This window comes from Gymnoscopelus microlampas (assembly GCF_963454915.1).
Source record: "Gymnoscopelus microlampas genome assembly, chromosome: 16".
In the NCBI taxonomy this organism is placed as follows: Eukaryota; Metazoa; Chordata; class Actinopteri; order Myctophiformes; family Myctophidae; genus Gymnoscopelus; species Gymnoscopelus microlampas.
Genome location: NC_139953.1, coordinates 30,616,769 through 30,624,160, shown reverse-complemented (window position 1 = coordinate 30,624,160; position 7,392 = coordinate 30,616,769). Strand labels below are relative to the sequence as shown.

General features: G+C 41.5%; 1 protein-coding gene across 5 annotated transcripts in view; it reads right to left on the bottom strand.

Annotated features, from left to right (window-relative positions):
- Window positions 1-544: 544 nt before the first annotated feature.
- Window positions 545-7,392, bottom strand: part of LOC311063732 (DNA (cytosine-5)-methyltransferase 3A-like) — a 58,926-nt gene continuing 52,078 nt past the window's right edge. For all 5 annotated transcript variants that reach the window (XM_084083299.1, XM_084083300.1, XM_084083301.1 and 2 more), the window contains one exon: window positions 545-7,392. This exon is cut by the window's right edge and continues 1,044 nt beyond it. The gene's annotated coding sequence lies outside the window, so the exon portion shown is untranslated.

Here is a 7,392-nt window from a genome sequence, read left to right as displayed (position 1 = left end):
CTGGTGAAAATCCTTTCAAGAAAGCCAGATAAAATCTCTCATTTAAAATGACTCATTTATTATTAATCCTGAACCATGGCATAGCTATTTTCCGCAAAGACATTTGACATACAGGGAAATAATAGTGGACCTAGCATGTAGAACCCTGGGGGATCTAAGGGTATATGGTTTAAGTGGTTAACTAGCAAATCTGCACAATCTGCGTATAAGGGAGAGAGAGAGAGAGAGAGAGAGAGAGGGGTTTCTGACTCCTATATATAGGTAGGTATAGATGAGGTATTTAACCGCATGAACCCTAACGTCCCCGTTCTGGGCATGTCAGGATAGGGACCAAGTATAGACCCTAACTCCGGTCAATGAAGTACAGTTACAGTATATACAATTTAAGTGGTTAATGATAATGCATACACAATACTGATTTTATCCCGTGTATCATTCTTACTAAAGTCAAGCTTGTCTATTTCAAGTGCTTCACAAAGTTGGCCATTGTACCTGTAAGGCCCAATAGCGCTTGTTTCTCAATAAGCAGACAACACAAATGCTCTAAGCTAAAACACATGAAACAGTCCTTTTTTATTTACGGTTCATTTCTTACATTGGTTCAAGTACAAAGTTAAAATGCCTTTTTTAATTAGTTCATATTCATACAAGAGTAAAATAATAATAGTGCCTTTTTTCATTACTACGACAAACTTAAATACAGTCATTGTAAAGACAAACTTGATTTATACTCCTAACAATATATTTTTCATATTTTTCAGATAAAATTTTAGCACCTTTTTGAAACACCACCAGTTCCTCCATTCCTAAGAGCTCATCTTTCATTTAGTCTATGAGATGAGTGTCTGCATGCGCCACAGCATTGTATGTGTGTGTGCGGTTTTGTGTATGTTAATTGTTCTGAACAGTACTGAACATCAGTGGTTCTCAAGCTTTCACATTTCAAGGACCCCATAACTCTGCATGTGTACAAATGTAACAAAATGGACCCGTAAGGGTCACTTACAGGCCTGTAAGGATCCATTTGGCTACTAACCTATCAATAATTCAGCTGGGGACCCCCTGAAACCACCTCAAGAACCCACATTGAGAACCACTGCTGTGCAGTGTTGTGTACTGTACTGTATGTACTGTATTATTGTGATTAACTGTGTGTGTGTGTGTGTGTGTGTGCGGTGATTAAACAGCGCAACACTCAGCCTAAAAGCTGTCAATAGGCAAACAGGAACACCATCACCTTGTCTTCTGACTGTCCTCTAAAAGCAGATGTGTTGAAATAATAGCCTACTGACTGGGTTGTCTTTGAACATACACATTGGAATGTGTCAACAACAAAAAAAACACCAACCAGAATGTGTTTGAAAGAGATCTTGATTTTTTTAAATAACACATTCAATTACGTTATGCTTGTCAATGATGCATAACAAAAAAATGAAGCTCTGTTCAACTCATCTCTTTTTAGAATGTGCCTTATAGCTTATCGGTCCTACAATCTCCTCTGGCATCCTTAGGTACAATAGAACAAGTCACTATACTAACTGTACAATATGCTTTCTCTAGCCTCCGTCTCTCTCGCCTCTCTAGGCTGAGGCTGAACTGAACTGAGCACCACCAACCTGGAACAGTACACACACACAATAACAGATTATTATTGGAATTATTATTACCATTATTATTAATATTATTATCATTATTCCCTAATCTAACATGGAATCCGAGAGTACACTGACTGACTGACATGCAGCACCTGGGTGGGATGGGGAATTCTGGAGGGAGCACCAAACGGTGCAGGGTGATGACGTCACACCCAGTGGCACCGTGGGAAGCCTAACTGACAAGAAAAATAAAATGTGCGCCTGTAAATGTGCATGTTGTGTTTGTGTGGGTCTGGGGAGGCAAAGCGGTTTGTAACCGTAAGATAGTAGAAAAGACGGCACCAAGTTGTTTTGTTGCGTTTCACCGTGCGTTTCTGATACATGTGTATACTTGCCAGTACTGTAAAAAAGAGTTTAGAGTTTAAAAAGCACCTGAACGTCGGTTGTACAGAGAGTAAACGTTGTGGAAAGCTGTGAACCTCTGCTGGATTACTGATACTGTGTATGAACGTGTGTGTGTGTGTGTGTGTGTGTGTGTGTGTGTGTGTGTGTGTGTGTGTGTGTGTGAGTGAGTGTGTATGCATAAGCTGGTATTTGTGTTATCTGAGATAAGTCAGAAGATGTGGAGGTGTCATCTTGGATTAAGGTGGCCATTTGAAGACCAAAAGCACCAGAGAAATGTGGAAGAGCTGTTTTCTCAAAACATGAGATCAACAGAGAGAACACACCAGAAGACACCCCTGTATGAATAAATAGTCTATCACGGGATCAACGATACACAGCCTGTTTTTAAGAGGAATTTGTCCTGTGTCCGCTAAAATTATATCACAGTTATTCTATACAGACTTTCATATTGTATAACCTGTGCCAAACTTTATAAATCATGGGTTAGGGGACTTTGATGGGGTCTGTATAAAAGTATCCATGTTCTTTATTCAATCTTTTATAAATCTTGTGCCAAATCAGTGCACAGCACGCGTTGTCTATAAAATTGTGGTTCAGTAAGGTTTTAACAGGTCTTACTGTAGAAACGTTGCATGGCTATCAGTGTCAGAGCTGTATAGGCTATAAAAAGGCCATGTAAGGACTGTATCCATGATTCATACAGGGATATTTACTGCAGTGGTGAGAAGATCAAAACCAGCACTGTGTCTATAGAGTTAAGTTCTATTTGTCCATGGCTTTCAGTGGCTGTCACAGCTCCATTTTGCATCCCTTGTATTAAAGTGTAGGGAAGAAAAACGATGGCTAGTTATCTGCCAAATGAGGTTGGCAGACAAAGTTTCCATCCATAGTTTGGATGGAATTTCTCACCCTGATGGAAAGCATGAGTACTGTTCAATTGGGGATGCAAAACTAGAGTGACTGAAGCCACCAAAGAGACACAATTTCCAAGAGCACCCATGACTGTAAAGAATGTTGAGGAAAGTGGTACTGACTGAACTCCCATCACTTCCTAACTAGTCTTGCGTAGCAAGACAATCGGATATCTCCATTTACTGATACGTCTGGTGACATCAAAATTCAACGCAGGCAATAGAACTGGGTGGAAACAATTCACAGATTTAAAAAATAAACTGCATTCTCAATTATTTCAAATCAAAGCTAAAGGCCTTTCTATTTACAGCTGCCTTACACTGAGATTTCTCTGCTGTCTTCTTTTTTTCCCTTTTTGTGTTTTTTCAGTATTCTTTTTCATGATTATATACAAATTTCATATAATAACTTGTTTCTTTTGCTCTGTGTCGTAATGTCTTATTGCTTAATGTTTTATGTAAAGCACTTTGAATTGCCTCATGGGTGAAATGTGCATTACAAATAAACTTGCCTTGCCTTGCAGAAACAATGCGAGAGTTTAGGGCGGTTCTTCATATTGGGACGGTATTAGGATTGGTTTTGAAACTGAAAGCAGCATTGAATTTAGATTTCCCCAGACATATACGGAGATCTCAGATCATCTGGTTACTTCCTAACCAAAATCGGGAGCTTTGACTTTAATAGTGTGTGTGTGTGTGTGTGTGTGTGTGTGTGTGTGTGTGTGTGTGTGTGTGTTGTGTTTGTGTGTGTGAATACTGCACTGTAATACACTGGCAGCGCTCTTACTATCTACGGATACATATGTTATGGATGGGAGGGATTCATTGGTGTGTTCTGATACATGTGTATCCCTTCCAGTACTGTAAAAAAGAGTTTAAAAAGCACCTGAACATCAGTTGTAAATGTGGTGGAAAGCTGTGAACCTGCTGGTTTACACAAGTGAGAATGACTGTGTGTGTGTGTGTGTGTGTGTGTGTGTGTGTGTGTGTGTGTGTGTGTGTGTGTGTGTGTGTGTGTGTGTGTGTGTATTAGCTGGTGTTTGTATAACAGAGATAAGTCAGAAGACGTGGAGTTGTCCTCTTTACGGTGGCCGTTTGAAGACCAGAAGCACCAGAGAAATGTGGAAGAGCTGTTCTATTTCATTCTTTCTGACCACCAGAGGCAGCGCTCAAGTCTGGATTCTATCCGTCTCATGCAAGGACAGGTCGAGTATTTAATATCAAAGTCACAGTCAGGACAAAGTGTATAAGTCCACGTCATCATGAAAGATGTCCCTTGTATCTTTTCATGGCAGGTTATCCGCGAATGCAGGTTGAATCACAGAAAGGAGGCAGACGGTAACTACAGTAGGGGTGTAATGGTGCACATATTCATAAGAAACCATTTCGATACAGGGCATTCAGTTCGGTACGGCTGTGTACCGAACGAGTGGCAAAAAAAAAAGTATATTTGTTTTGTGTGCGAAATTTCGATTCCGAGTTCCCAATTCCCACACGGACATATTAAGGGAGCACACAATACACCGCATGTTTGTTGTTTTTTTAACCACTTTTAGAGGAATGGTAATTTATTTTATTCTTTTCTATTACTTTATTTATTGGATAACCTGGTTTGCAGCGGTATTATCTACGTACATATACTGTATCACGTATGGGCTTACCTTCGCTTTTCCAGCTTCAAGGCCATGTATCTGTCAGGGCCAGAATGTGGTGGCAGACTATCTCTCCCACCAGAAACCTCCCACAGGGGGAGTGGAGACTTCACCCGGAGGTGGTAAATGGTAAATATGGCACAAATATGGCACAGCAGAGGTGGACCTGTTGTCCTCAACACACTGCCCTATTTGGTTCTCTGTGATGGAGACAATGCGTCCATTAGGACGTCCATTGGACCAGATTGCCAGATTGCCTCCTCTATGCCTTCCCACTTTTTCCACTGATAGCGGTAACGCTGCACAGAATCCAGCAAGGCTACCACAAACTCCTCCTATTGGTTGCCCCAAACTGGCCAGGGAGACCGTGGTTCCCAGGGATTCACAGGCTTCCATGGCACCTGCCCAGGAGGAAAGACCTGCTCTCACATCTGGCATCCGAGTCCGTAACTCCTACAGCATGGGTATGGGATCCACATCTAAAGGTTTGCAACCAGGTGGTAATCCAAACCATTTTGGACTCAAGGGCACTCTCCATCAGGGCATTTTATGCCAACAGGTGGAAATATTTTTGGAGTGGTGTAGGGTTCACAAAGGGGTACCTGAGTCAATAAAAATGCAGTTTTTGCAATCTTGGAAAAGCTCTGTGCTTCTACACTGAGGTGCCATGTGGCTGCGATTTCAGCCAGGCATATCAGAGTGGACAACCAGACTGTGGGGTCTCACACTCTGATGACCTGGTTTCTAAAATGAATTCAGATGCAGTACCCCCTGCAGGTTGCCTCTTTGAGCCCCTAGAGCTGTTAGCATTTGTGACAAATAAACCCCCCTTGATTCTTGATATAGACTACGTCCCGCACCCTGCATCATCCAAGATCACGTAACTTTGTTGATATAAATACTCAACTTGTGCGTGCGTGAGAAGGACAACATCCAAGGTTAAGCAGTGTCTCTGGCACGTACAGTATGTAACGATAGTTACAGCAGAGAGACCACACCAGAGGACACCCCTGTATGAATAATTTAGTCTATGGGACCAACCTTTACATAGCCTGTATTTAAGAGGAATTTGGCTGTCCTGTTAAGGTTATTTAATACAGACTTTCATATGCGGTAACTCGTGTCAAAACATAGAAAAAGCCCCTTCATAAAGCATGGGTTAGGGGACTTTGATGGAGACTGTATAAAAGTATCCATGTTCTTTAAACAATCTTAAATAAAGATTCTGTGCCAAATCAGTGCACACCACGTTGTGTTGTCTATAAAATTGTGGTTCAGAAAGGTTTTAACAGGTCTTACTGTAGAAACATTGTATGGCTCTTAGTGTCAGAGCTGTATAGGCTATAAAAAGGCCATGTAAGGATTGTATCCATCATTCATACAGGGCTATTTACTGCAATGGTGAGAAGAACAAAACCAGCACTGTGTCTATAGAGTCAAGTTCTATTTGTCCTTGGCTTTCAGTGGACGTCACAGCTCCTTTTTGCATCCCTTGTAAAGTGTAGGGTGGAAAAACGATGGCTGATTATCTGCCAAAAGAGACTTGCAGACAAAGTTTACATCCAAAGCTTGTATGGAATTTCTCACCCTGCTGGAAAGCACCTGGTACTGTTCAATTGAGGATGCAAAACTGGAGTGACTGAAGCCATCAAGTCTCCAAGAGCACCAATTACTGTAAAGTGTGTGTGTGTGTGTGTGTGTGTGTGTGTGTGTGTGTGTGTGTGTGTGTGTGTGTGTGTGTGTGTGTGTGTGTGTGTGTGTGTGCGTGTGTGTGATCATTGCACTGTAATACACTGGCAGCACTATTACTATCTATGGATACAGACTATACGTGTTATGGATCGGAGGGATTCGTTGGTTTTACAGTAAAAAAAAAACAGTAACAAAAAGAAAAGAAACTCAGGACATCTTTGCAAACTTGGCCCGCTGGAGTTTCTACTACAGTTACCACGACACAGTAAAGGCAGGAGAGCAGATTTAACATTTGGGGGACAGAATGTCTATAGGTAGAACCCCTGCAACGGAAGAAGAGAGTGAGTTGGTTGTGGTTGGAGACACCCCCTGCGGTACAGAGCAGGTTAGCACCAAGTGGGCCAAGGTCAGCCAGTGGGTTGTATTGTATGGGCTTTGAGAGAATACAGTCCTTTACAAGGTAGAAGTGAGTGTACATATGTGTGTATATATACTGTGTGTGTGTGTGTGTGTGTGTGTGTGTGTGTGTGTGTGTGTGTGTGTGTGTGTGTGTGTGTGTGTGTTTGTGTGTGTTACCTCTTCTGTAAACGGGTTGTGAGCCTGGTTACCGGTATGTGTGTACAGCCTTTATGCATGTACGCCTAGTTGGTCACATGTGAGTATGGATGTAGTTTTGCTATCTTAATGTCCATAATATGTATCGTATGTCTGTGTCTGTATGAATATGGGCGCGCATGCGATCCTATGACTATCAAGTTTTGTGTGTGTGTCATTTTGTATTTATGTATTGTCAGTTGTCTGTGTATCTAGCAGATTTCACTTCATATGTGTATATGTAAGTTGGTTGTGTCCATATGCATGTACTATTTGCAGGGTTCGATTTGCTGTGTGTGTGTGTGTGTGTGTGTGTGGGGGGGGGGTCTTTTGATACCCGCCCCTCTGGTTATTCATTTGTATTGCCAGTGGGGATATGTTTTATCCCTGCTTCTGCTCAGACTGAATTAAATACATACATTATCTGATTTGTTAGATATTTATATTTGATATTATCATAATTTAACTATTTAATTGAACACATAAATGGCAAATGGTGCATATAGCAGCTTTTATCCAAACGCTTTACAATGTGCAGGGCCG